The 12,775-nt window shown below is 33.7% G+C and overlaps 1 long non-coding RNA gene across 1 annotated transcript; it reads left to right on the forward strand.

Moving 5' to 3' along the window:
- The first annotated feature begins 4,404 nt into the window (after positions 1-4,404).
- LOC136803952 (uncharacterized) lies at positions 4,405-9,901 on the forward strand. Its single transcript, XR_010846221.1, has 3 exons — positions 4,405-4,517; positions 6,262-6,339; positions 9,495-9,901. It is a non-coding gene; the product is annotated as an uncharacterized lncRNA (long non-coding RNA).
- Positions 9,902-12,775: the final 2,874 nt, after the last annotated feature.

Raw genomic sequence — 12,775 nt, forward strand, 5'->3', positions numbered from 1 at the left:
AGGAAAAAGCAGGGAAGCCACAAAGAATAGTGCAACTCTTTGTTCTTATCAGATGATAAGACAATTGAAAAAATGTCATGGTATGGTAGAAAAATAAAATGTAGAAATGACAATTCTTCAGGAAAAAGCCACAAAGAATAATGCAACTCTTTGTTCTTATCAGATTAAAAAAAAAACACATAAAAAGACAATTCTAAATTGCTTTTTTTTAACCTTGTCATAACTTTTCGAATTAAATACGTAAAATGACGTACACACTTTTTAACAGTAAGACAATACCAATTCGATTAATTATTTTAGGGCCCGATCGACCCTGAAATCCCAAAAATCGAAATGAAATAAAATTTATTTAGGTAGCACATTCTTTATTTTCATTGCTTAACAGACTTTGGTAATTTTTCCAAGGTTTTGAGAATTTTAAGTTCAGTTTTTTTTTATTTTATCCATGAATTTTACCTTTTTGTGTCTTTTTATTTTCTATTTTGCATTTTGTTAAGATGTAGTAGTTTTTGCGGCATTTTTAGGAGATTTTTTAGGTGAAATTCTACTTTTATTTTTATTTTTGTTTTTTTCCTTTTGCTTTTTATCGCCCTTTGTCACGACAAACTTTTTGATTTTTATGTTTTGATTTACATTTGAAATGTTTATTTCTATTGAAGGAATTTGTTTTGGACTGACTTTGTAACAACAATGTGTATTATTTTTTTCATTTCGCGATATAATGATATGAATAATAATACGAATTCTAGACGAATTCAGACTCTATCCGATCTATCAATCAAAACAAACTTATCGAGAACAAAAACGAAAGTGACACACAGACATACAGAGCACGGCTATTAATATATAGAAGCTAAAACATTGTGAAGACAGTCTGACAGTCTACCTGGTAGTATATAGAGGACAATTTTAGAGAATGGAATAATCTGTTCTGTTTTGTCAAGCAATAGCAAAATAGGAAAATCATTAATTTGTTAAGGTTATTTTGTTTTTATTCACGAAAAAAAGTCATCTCAAAAATAAATTCACGCAAAAAGTAAACTTATTTAAAATAAACACACACTTTAAAAATCCTGGTAGTGCACTCAATAAAATCTCACGAAAAAACGTTATCTATTGGTTGAAAACCTCAAATTATTTGGCATTGTTTCCGATATTTGACAGGGAACTGTCAACTTATAAAGGACCCCTTGGGCTTGAAACCCCTTAAAAATCATTACATCAGAATATTTATTGTCCTTGAAAGAAGACTCCAAACACCCAATTGTTCGCTAGTTGAAAGAAAATAGTTTGTTTTTGATGTAAACATTCAATAAGGAAAACTAAAAGTTTATTTTATCACTATAAATGGAGGCTACCGGGCCTGTTGAAAGCGTTGACGTTGACATACATACACTTTTGATGTTTGAGGTTGTAGAAAATATCATTAACTTATGTATGCACCGTTAAGCTTCGTTCTTGTGTTAACTTTGAGATGTAACCATGGCGATCAAGTACTAAAATTGAATATTCAATAGTTTACCTGCATTCAGAGGGGGGGGGGGTTTCATGGTTGGCGGTAGACAGGAACCCATCTGCGTATTTTTTTTAAATCTGATGAATACTTGACGGGTCAGAGCTGTGAGTCCGATTTTGGCCTCAAAAAAATTACAGTGGGAAATTCGAATTTAGCGCTGTCCTCACTAACTAAAATAAAAACCAAATTTCGGAAGTTGCGCTTTCTTTAAGAAAGTGTGACCAGTGAAACAATAACAGGATTTGATTGGCTGTGTTTTCAACCGTTATTAGGATATGGGAAATTCAAACTGTCAGCCCATACCATGCTATATATTTCGCCATCAGTATATAGAATAAGACATCATAGCATGGATCTCCAGGCTAGGTTGGCGGAGGAGCGGAATCGGCCCTTTTTTCGGACGGAGTGGCGGAATTTGGCGAAAATTTAGACGGAATTACGGAAATTGGGTTCTCTGACGGAGACGGAAAATTAGACAATTTTAGTGCGGAAAAACGGAATTTAGCAAAAGAATTTGCGGAATTTCAGAATTGGTAAAAGATATTCAAAATTTCCGGAATTTTCGACAAAAATATTGAATTTCAAAGGAATTTTCGGTGACGGAATTTTGGTTCAATTTAAGATGGTTTGACGGAAATTGGAGAAAAAATTGGCGGAATTGCGGAATCAGGTAACCCTGAAACCCCTCCCTTCAGATTGTGGTCGTTTTCTGCCCACCACGCTGAAGCTCTATAGGGGTGGGTGAAAACATAACAATCTGAAGAGTATACTATCGGCTATCGTAAGGACTGTGTTCGTCTAAAAGGACTGGGAATGACAACAAAGTTGCTTGCGTATGATTGTGTTTGAAAATAGAGTGCCGTATCAGGAAAATATAGTTCTTGACTTTCTAGCATACAACAAGATTCTTCTGTAGAATTTTCCGCGAGAGGACTATTTTCCTCAGATGGTTAATTTTCAAGCGCCTTCAGAGGTTTACTGTGAGCGTAAAAAAATTATGACCAACTTTTATCAGGTTATATTTTTCTGGTTCGGATTTTAATTTTAAAGGCTGGTCAGATGATAACTAATTTGTGGAGTATGATACTCTGATCCTACAAAGGAGGGAGAATCATCAAAAGATTCAGTCTTTAACTGTAATAAATTATAGGAAATTTGCATGTTATAGATTGAAGTCTCAGAAAAAGGTATGCATATATTGGGCGGGTGGGGTACTTTTGCCACACCTAAGAAATTCAAAACTCGCTCCAAAAATTTATTTTCCAAGGTAGTAAATTTTTTGTTTTTAGTTCCCGCAATAACCTATAACATCGGCCAAAGAAATGTGTAAATGCTTAAATTTCGTAATTTTTCGAAATCTGATTTGTTAATTCTTTCTTTATAAGAGCCAGCAGTATTTTTTAAGCTCCGCTCATCTTACTGTTTGGGTAAAGTTTTGATATTTCGTTGCTTTGAAATTATGTCATTCCTTATCTTTCTTAATTTGTTCTAAGCTTTTGGCTAGTGTTCTTATTTTTGGTGTTTTAAATATTGACTTCCAAGCCCGAAGGGCTAGACTCCTGGATGGGAAATGAAACCAATTATTTCCCATCCAGAACGCCCGCGTGTGGTTTTTAAGCAAATGCTGGATTGAAAGTAAAATATATCGCTAGATTTAAAAAAAATGCAGTCCTCAAAAACAAAGGAAACGATAGATAAAATTCGTTACTGTCATCATTGCGGCGCGTTCTAGGCGCGTCGAAGGGTTTAAACCTTATTCTCTCATAAAGCTGTTCTAACAAGAAAAAGTGTATAAACGCAGGTATTACCAAATAAAACATGTCTTAATTTTACGCTATTAAATACAAATATTTTGAAGATACCAGTGGATACCCCTTAAAACCACATACCATTTAAAACCTACAAAGTTGGGTTTTGGGCTCTTTTGACCACCAAACTTAATTTAATATTGTATAATTCACTTTTTTACAATCTCTAATATAGACTTTCATAAAATACCTAATTTAAAGAATAATGATTAGATTATTGCAAAGTGTTGTAAAATTCGAAGTTATTGAAATTTTATCAAAAATTCCTTCAAAAAATCAAGTTGTTTGGACCTAGAGATTTCACAAATGAATTTAAGGTCATAAAGCCCTCAATGTTCTATTTTATATAGCCCATTTATGGTAGTGGCCAATAAATAAAAAATGTCAAAACATGGCCATATTACATACCAAAATGTCACTAATTTGATGCAGATTTAGAAAAACATTAGTAACATACGTCAAAAATGCAGTGAATAAAAGTTTTGACCATTTGAAGCCGTTTTTTGACAAAAAGACAGGCACAATTGCATCATGGGCATGAAATCCTGAAAAATACAAATATTGTTTTTGGAATGGATTCCTAGCAAGTATTTGATCAATATAGAATTTTAATCCTTTTTTTCTCCCTGGTTTACGTCTATACCAAATCTTTTAATGAACCTGGCGTCATAAATCCAAAACGGTGTCTCTTTGACTCTCCTTGTTCGGTGGATATAGTAGACAGCTATCCTGTCATTTTAGTGTTAAATTCTTAGCCGACAAAGGGCAAGAAAAAAAAATAAACCCCAATATACTGGGTTTCTTTCAACTCGTGGAATAAACTCTAAACTGTAAACACAGTTCACAGTCAAACATCAAATTGACCAATAATGTCTGGGATCATTTTTATTGCATAACCTTGTTAAATGGTCACCTCTGGTTAGCTTGAAAATTATATTCATTGCAAATTTTCCCGATGTCATTTATAACGATGTAAATCATTGTAGCAGGACATCGTTTAGAATGTTGATTTTGAATGAGGAAGATCAGTTCTATACTGATGTCTAATTTAAATAATCATATAATTTTTTTTCTAGAGCAATAATTGAAAAAGTATTAATTAACTTGGCATCATGAAATTCGTATGGCTTTCAATATTAACTTTCGCCGTATTGGCATTGATTACCGAGGTTCAAATGAAAACAATTGAATATGTAAGAAAAATATGACTTTCACCATATCTTTCGAGGCAACCAAATCCGTAAATTTGCGTTTTATTACTTGTGCATTTCTAAAGGAAAATCTCCTTTTAACTAATAGCATTTTGGCAAGATTGAGGTTGAATGCCCAACGGCATTGCTCAAGTCATCCTCAGCGAATCAGGATCTGGAAAAAAATTAGCCGTCTTCGCTGCAGTAAATGCAGATGCATAATCTCAATATTGCTTTTACTTTTACATACAGCACCTGACCCCGAGAATGTAAGTGAAATTTGAACCAGACCTGAAAGATGTAGATTTGCATTTTTAAAAACATGGAATGTTTTCAACGAAATTTTAAACCCCCAAAATCCTTTCCCAGGGGTTAGTTTTACTTACTTTTATTTTTTTGGTCCTTTAAGTTGACTCCCATTTTCGTTATAATCCCCAGGATGGAGGTTTGGTTTTATGGCTTTGAATCTAGTAATAGTAAAATATTTTTTCAATTGGATTAATTAAACAGCAAATTTTAGAAGCATTTTGTGCCAAAACAATATTCTAAAGAGCATTTATTACTCTGAAAATTGGATTTTTTCGCTTTTTAACCCCCATATTTTTTAGGTTGAAAATTTGGTGTTAAAATTTGAATAATGTAACAACACCCCTGCCTCACAGTCCCGGTGGAGCTTTTTCCCACAGAGGGGACAAAGATTTCTACTAAAGTCCTTATGGGGATAGAGATTCTATTGTTCTGTTCCAAACTTAGGCTGGTGTCCCAGCGGGACTGGAACACGTCGTAAAAGCTCAAAATGTCAACATTAATCATCACTCATGTAGTACTTTCATGTATATGAAAGTACAACAAACAAGTTTTATATAGTTTGACAGACTTTTTATGTCGGGTTTTGAAAGGCCCCCAAATTGTAGGTCAACTAACCCCAAAAGGTAGGTCAAACATTTTCGTCAAAATATCTAACTTAGAACAATAAATATTGAAATGGACTAATTTCCCTATTTTCTTTGTTCATTAGGAGTAAGGAAATACCCTATCATCATAACTTAATTCCAGTAGATTTCAATTTAGAGAGGATTTATTTTTAAAATCTCTCAATTCGGGTAGTATCCAATCAACTTCGATTCAGATATTTGTTGGAAAAAATTAATTCAAGTTAAAAATTTATGTCTAAAAATGAAATAAATAAAAAGTAATATGTAACAGTATGCTCTGAAACAATTTTTTATGAAGTTGAACTATCGTTAGGGCTACAATGCTAAAAAATGAGAAACCTACATTCTCGGGGTTTGCTACATTCTCGGGGTCAGATACTGTACAGTTTGAGCACACGAACTCTGCTTCTCTATACAGCGTGTCCCGAAAAAAAAGTATCGAGCTCGAACATGATTCAGAGTACACAGTACAGGGTGTCCCGAAAGAAAGTATCGAGTTGTACTTTATCAAAGTTTCTCTCCGTGTCATATTAATTGTCATGAGACATCTTTTATGAATGACTTTTACAAAAAACAATTCTCAATAACTTTAACGTAATGAATATTGTAAAGAAAGTTAATTCTTTTTAATCCTAATGACTGTTGTAAAAACAATTATTGTGTTGGTATATATTTTCTAACATTTTTGTTAAACAACCTTCTACAAGGTGTCCCGAAAAAAGTATCGAGTTCGAACATGATTCTGAGCAGAAGGTTGTTGCGTGTGTTTAACAAAATGTAACGTATCATTTTTTAAATTCTCTTAATTTTAGTGCCATGCTACTTACAACGATGATTGTGCGAATTCTAAAAGGAAATCAAAAAGATGCCAGATGTTTATAACGGCTTGTGTAAGTTATTCATCAATTCTTATAGCTTTTTGTTGATTTTGTAGCACCAATATCAGTTGCACTACTTTAGGTGTCAATGCAATTTACTTCTCATCCCATATATTGTAACTAGGGTATCTGTTTTTCGGAGAGAGGTAAATAGGCAAAAATGAATCGGAGTTTGGAGGTCTGGTACGCACATACTCAGCACTTAAAGCCTTACCAGGATCTGATTTAGAATTCAGAATGGCCCAACTGGCACACAACGTTGTTTCAACGTTTATCTAATACCGTGAAAAGCACAGCTCAAAATCATATATTTACGCTGTGCCGACGAATCGAGATTCTATTCATCGCGCAATCAGCGAAGACAAAAGTAACCATGACGACCATCCAAGATCTTGGATGAGCGTCATAGTCGATATTTTTATTCCCGTCGTTGAAAACACAAGTTACAAAAAGTCATCAATGCTTTGTAAAAAGAGTCAGTGATAGAGAATCATAACATAAAGTCTGTCTATTATTTCGATTCAATTAAAGTGACATTTCCATAATTAAAAGTTTAATAATTACTGTTATACATTTGGGGATCATGTAAAAGATTTCTTTCGAAATAAACTCATTTCAACTACACTTGAAGGTTTCTGGGGAATTCGTAAATAGTAAACTGCATACTGATACAGTCTGCTAGACATTAATATGGTAATCGCACGTTGAGTTATTTTTTCTCATTTGGCGCCCCTTCAAAGAGAGCAATTAATCGTTAATTGCATCCTGTAGAGAGCAATTAATCGTTAATCACACTCTTCAATGACGGGCCAATGTTTACAAAATAGATTTTAATGTTTTTTCTTACATTTTTACTATCGAACGTTTTAATTGCATTCGAAATTAATTTTATGAGAAAAAAATCTATAAGCAACAATAGAAGAAAAACATAAAGAGAAGAGAAAAATATAAAACTTTCAGTGTAATTTACTTTCCTGACGGGGAAAAAGCAGTGAAACCGATTGTGCGATTAGCTCGTAATCACATGATAACTCGTACAATTCGAAAATTGCACTCGTGATTTTTTTGTTTCGAATTTTCCTCGTCCTTTCGGACTCGGAAAATTAATAACAAAAAAATCACTCGTGCAATTAATCTCGAATTGCACTCGTTATCATGTGATTACATATACTAATATTTGCTCTTCATCTTTGATTTTTTCTACAGTGACTAGATTGACACATGCGCGATAAAATTTCTATTATTTGTCTTCAGAGGTTACTACTTTCTTTGAAAACTTAACCTCTGATACTCAGGGTATTTATCTAACGTTCACAACGTCCATTTAACGTTATTTAAGCATTAAAACAACGTTGTGTGCCAGCTGGGTGGACTACCGATATCATTATCGTCCCTGGCATATACTCTTGGAAAGAGAAGAAGGTGGCTCTGTGAGGTTTGAATAAGGAATCCTACAATGGTATACGAAGAGTAGATTACTTTACCAGTCTAAGTGAGCCCACTGGGCTACCTATTACGTATAAGGTGACTAATATATAACATATCCAGTGGCACATATCCCGGGGAGGCAATCATAAGGTCCGACGCACGGCATGTTCTTCCTCTAAGGGTAGGATTTTTGAGACCCTCGAAATGCACTGTAAAGGTGTACTTTTCATGAAGTGCACAACAAGGGTCTTCTTTTAGCTGGATACACTGTAAGGGTGCGTTTGGGGACTGCTGAATTGCAAGTAGAAATCGGATGTATTTTTACAGTTTTAGCTCGCATCCATTTTGATTTGTTTTTAATATCTTGACGGTATCTCAGGGGCATCTCAGGCTCAGTTTCAGGTGGCTTCCGCAAAAAAAGATATGAAATCAAACTACACTGTAAGGAGGTCTGTTTTTTAATAAATTTTTAGTTCGAAGTACGATCGATACTTTGAAGATCTGTAGCAAAAAGAGCTCCATGCCCATCTATTCGTGCTTTAGCATCACGGGAGGGGGCACTCGATTTTGAAAACAACCGTACGTTCGGCCAAAAATAAGGTCTCTAAAATCGGACCCTTACAAAGCAAGAAAAAAATTGGCTGAAAATTGACCCTTATAGTGCAATTTTTCGAAATTTTATGCCCTTTTCAGGGCAAAATTTTTGGAAATTTCTCAAATTTTACCTAAAAATTTGGTATTTTTTCAAATTTTACACCCCTACAGTGCACTTTTTCCCACTTTCTCACAAATCAACCCTTACAGTGCACTTTCCGAAGTCCAAAAAACCTACCCTTAAGAGCCGCACGTCCGGTAGGTCACTTACCTGGAGTGCCCTCCCCCCCCGGGTTTAGCATAGTTCAAGCTACCCATAAGGTGCACCGAAAAGCCTTGGTCTTACCACCTCGTTTGACTTGCTTTTTTCTAATTGCTCTTTTATGTTTCTGTTGGACGTACATCGATAAACATGATTTTTTATTGTCCAAATTTGAGGTTTCCTGCACTCAAAATGGAGAGACATCAACCCAAGAGTGATGTATTTCCATGAAAATTAGCCTTTCGACACTTGAATTGAGTTAACTATATATGAACTTTTCTGTTCATGAATAAGTCTAATGGCTTATCAAAAACTTGAGTCGACTGTCAGACGCACCTGTCGGTTTTGGTTTATCGAATCCTGGAATGAGGGAAAAGTGTTACCTTTCAAAATATATATTTTCTGAAAGATGTTTTTGAGTAGTTTCGGTGCTATCAAGTTTTCCGCTATTGAAGCTTAAATATTTGTTAGACGTAGTACGCGTAAAATCCGTTAGAAAAAAAAAGTTTTTTTCCATAAAAATTCAAGATTAGGTAAAATACTAACTTTAGCGTTTTCTTTGGTAAATATGAACAAAATTCGATTTTAGGAAGGCTGAACTGAGGATCTGGTTGCTGCTAAAACACGCCAAAGTCAAGAAAAACGTGATTTCAAAGTGTGTAATTTATTAAAAAACAGGCCCAAGGGTCAGAAACGTTCGGTAAAAAGCACTTTAAGGGTACCTCTTCACTGCTCAAGGGCTGCACTGTAAGGATGCCATTTTGAAAGCCAAGTTTTTGACAGCACATGCCGTTGTTTAAAAATCGAGTGCCCCCCCCGGCCACATATCCCTTTCAGTCTAAGGTAACGCTAGATTATTTCTTGTTCTTTTTCTTTGTTTTAGTGCAATAATTACATGGAACAGTGCTGGAAAAAACATAAGAAATCAAAATCAAGTGATTTTCTTCAACTCTTATTTGATGACGTCACAGATTTGAAATGCGATCGTAATAAATGTATGCAAGTAATAAAGACAAGAGAACGTGATATGGAGAAACAAGAAAAAAATGTTCTCCCGGAGAACCTACTAAATCAACAAAATTTGCTGTAAATAGTTTTGGAACCAATACAAAAACTAAATGCGCGAAGACGTACCGTTAAAAAAACAGGGAAAAAAACAGACATTGACGCAATTTCAACGTTTTCTTAGATAAGAGTTTGATAAACATGTCCTAAGTACATGTACTTCTTATATGGTGACGTTTTTGAAGATAAGTTTCATGTAAAACGGTCACGTCTGATTAGAGCTACGTACTACTTGGCTAGAAGGCTACATGAATAAAATTTATCCACCAATTATATCTTTGTAGTTGTAGGTATAATAAGTTATTTTTAATGCATTGTATATTTTCAATCCAAAATTATTCTAAAATGACCACCGATCAATATTTTTTCATCAAAGTTTTCGAAACTATTGGTTTCGAAACCTACCGGCAAGGCGGTAGTTAGAAGTGTGCTCTCAAAACCAAAAAAACTAACCACAGTTATTTCAAAGGAAGACGCCTTTTGTGCGGTGTGATTCAAACATTGAGCTTAAGGCTATTAAATTCAAAAATTTCTATATTGAATTTTTGAGCTTAAGCAAATTTAAGACAACAATGGGTTACCATGTTGCCGTTGTTTAACTAAAGTGACATACGCGCCGCGCCTATATATGGTAGATCACTAACCTAGAATGGGCCCTTCGCAAATGAGTTTAAGTCACCAAAGATAGTCCCTGCTGGTATGGTTGGCTTTTGGTAGCAATATTCAATAGAAAATTATTCACCAAACAAAAACAAATTTATACTCAACAATCTCATTTTTACATTCAAGAAGAAAAATATTATTCAAGAAAATGAAATAAGGTCAAGAAAATGAAATGAGGTCAAGTCGCAGAGTGGACAGATCTTTATGTGCCGTGAAAAACACAGGCCAAAATCATATATTGACCTGTGCCGACCAATCGAGATTCTATTCAGCGCGCAATCAACGCAGAGAAAAGTAACCATGATGACCATCCGAGATCTTGGATGAAGTTCAGAGTTGATATTTTTATTCCCGTCGTTGAAAACACAACTTAAAAATGTCATCAATGCTTTTTAAAAAGAGTCGGTGATAGAGAATCATAACATAAAGATCTGCCTATTATTTCCATTCCATTGAAGTAACATTACTATAATTAATAGTTCAGTAATTACTGTTATACAGTAATGTAAAAGATTTCTTTCGAAAGAAACTCATTTCAATTACACTTGGAGGTTTCTGGGGAATTTGTAAATAGTAAACTGCATACTGATACATTCTGCTAGACATTAATATGGTAATATTTGCTCTTCACCTTTGATTCTTTCTACAGTGATTAGATTGACACATGCGCGATAAAATTTCTATTATTGGTCTTCAGAGGTTGATTAAATTCTTTAAAAACTCAACCTCTGATACTCAGGGTAAGGATTAGCCACTAAATCCTACCAAATTTGTACGGCCTTGAGCGGCCCGTGTGGTTTTTGTACAAATTTTTTTACATCTTTTTTGACATTGAATTTTTTTTTTCTGCAACCTGTTTACCGGGTTCAAAAAAAACAAAATATTTGCTAAAAGATGGTTTTTCCACCACAGCGCTTATTAAGGGAAGCTAACTGAAAAAAAAATCTTGAGTAGAGTAATGGAAAGAGTCGAGCGGGTGTTTTTCTTTATAAGCTGATACTGTTTGTTGTTAATTCGTAAGAAAACTATTTTATAACTTTTTAAAGCATAAAGAACGCACCAGCCCTATTGTTACAATGGGACTGATGCGTTTTGATTGTCTACATTTCATCATTTTTGCCACTTTTCAGGGTGAAAATGGGAAGTTTTTTCCAATTTTTTGTTCCGACAGGTTTCCAAATTTTCCAAATATTCATATCTAACAGGGAATCACTTCACTGGCTGAAAAGATCCTACCGGGTCTGTGAGAAGTGGGTGTTCCATTGGGAAGAAGAAAGATAAACTTAAATTTATTGTGTCATTTATTAAATTTGATGGATTATAGATCAAAAGATATACTCAATTGAATAAAAAAAGTAATTTTAGAAGGTGCTCAAAAACGTTGAAGATCGACCTATCAATTTTTTTGTTTTAAAATTGGCAATTGCAATAGCCTTCACATAGTTGACAGCATTTTTTAGTAACTAAACACATAATTTTTGAAACTGAAGGCTCGAAAGAGTTTAAAATCTTCATCAAAATCATTTTGATTTACTTTTACTAACATTTTCCTTAGATTTTTGGTTCTAGACTGGATAAAGTCTAGCTAGATTTACCTCAAAAACAATATTTGGTGTATTTTTATGAATTTTACCATATTTTTTAGCATTTTTCAACGAATACTCTTCCTTTTATTGGAATTCCTTTATACAACAAAAGGTCATCTAGGCAGCTAATTACTGTTTTTAATGACTGAAGCGAAATTACTGTATCATGTATTATGCTTCTGTTTAATTTGATAAGTTAATTTTTAACGTTTTTGAGCATTTTCTGAAAGTAACTTTTTTATTCAATTGACAGATTGAACATAACTTTTGATCTAATGAACCAAATTTTATAAATGACCCATCTAAATTCAAATTTGTCTTTTCAATGAATAAGAATTGGTTACTTTTAAATTTTTGAACCTCCAGAAAGTTCAATTTAAAGAGAGAAACTTTTTTGTGGCGCACCCGGTGAAATTTTCATTCTTGGATAATTTTTTTTATCTTATTGAACCAATTTTTAATCTCTTGAATATAAAAATGAGATTTTGGAATATAAATTTGTTTTTGTTGAATGAATATTTTTTTGTTGAATATTTCTACTAAAAACCAACAATACTCTGGGAGCTGGGAGAAGATTGGTTTATAAACTTATGTTTTAATTAATAAATTAACTTTTTTTCATTACACGTTTTTTTTTTATTAGAACACCTAAAATTTGGCTGAGCCTGGATGTGCTTATTTTTTTTAGCAATTTTCAGCCTAAAATGTTCTTAAATGTGTTCTTAATTTTTCAGACTACTCTAAATCGACAAAATGATACAAAATAAAGAGCACTTAAATTTGGCAAAATTTGGACAATATTTGACTCTTGATTTTTGAAGATCCACCCCTAAATTCGGTTAAAACTGCT

Source organism: Clytia hemisphaerica, unplaced genomic scaffold (genome assembly GCF_902728285.1).
Source record: "Clytia hemisphaerica strain Z4C2 unplaced genomic scaffold, Clytia hemisphaerica genome assembly, whole genome shotgun sequence".
Lineage (NCBI taxonomy): Eukaryota > Metazoa > Cnidaria > Hydrozoa > Leptothecata > Clytiidae > Clytia > Clytia hemisphaerica.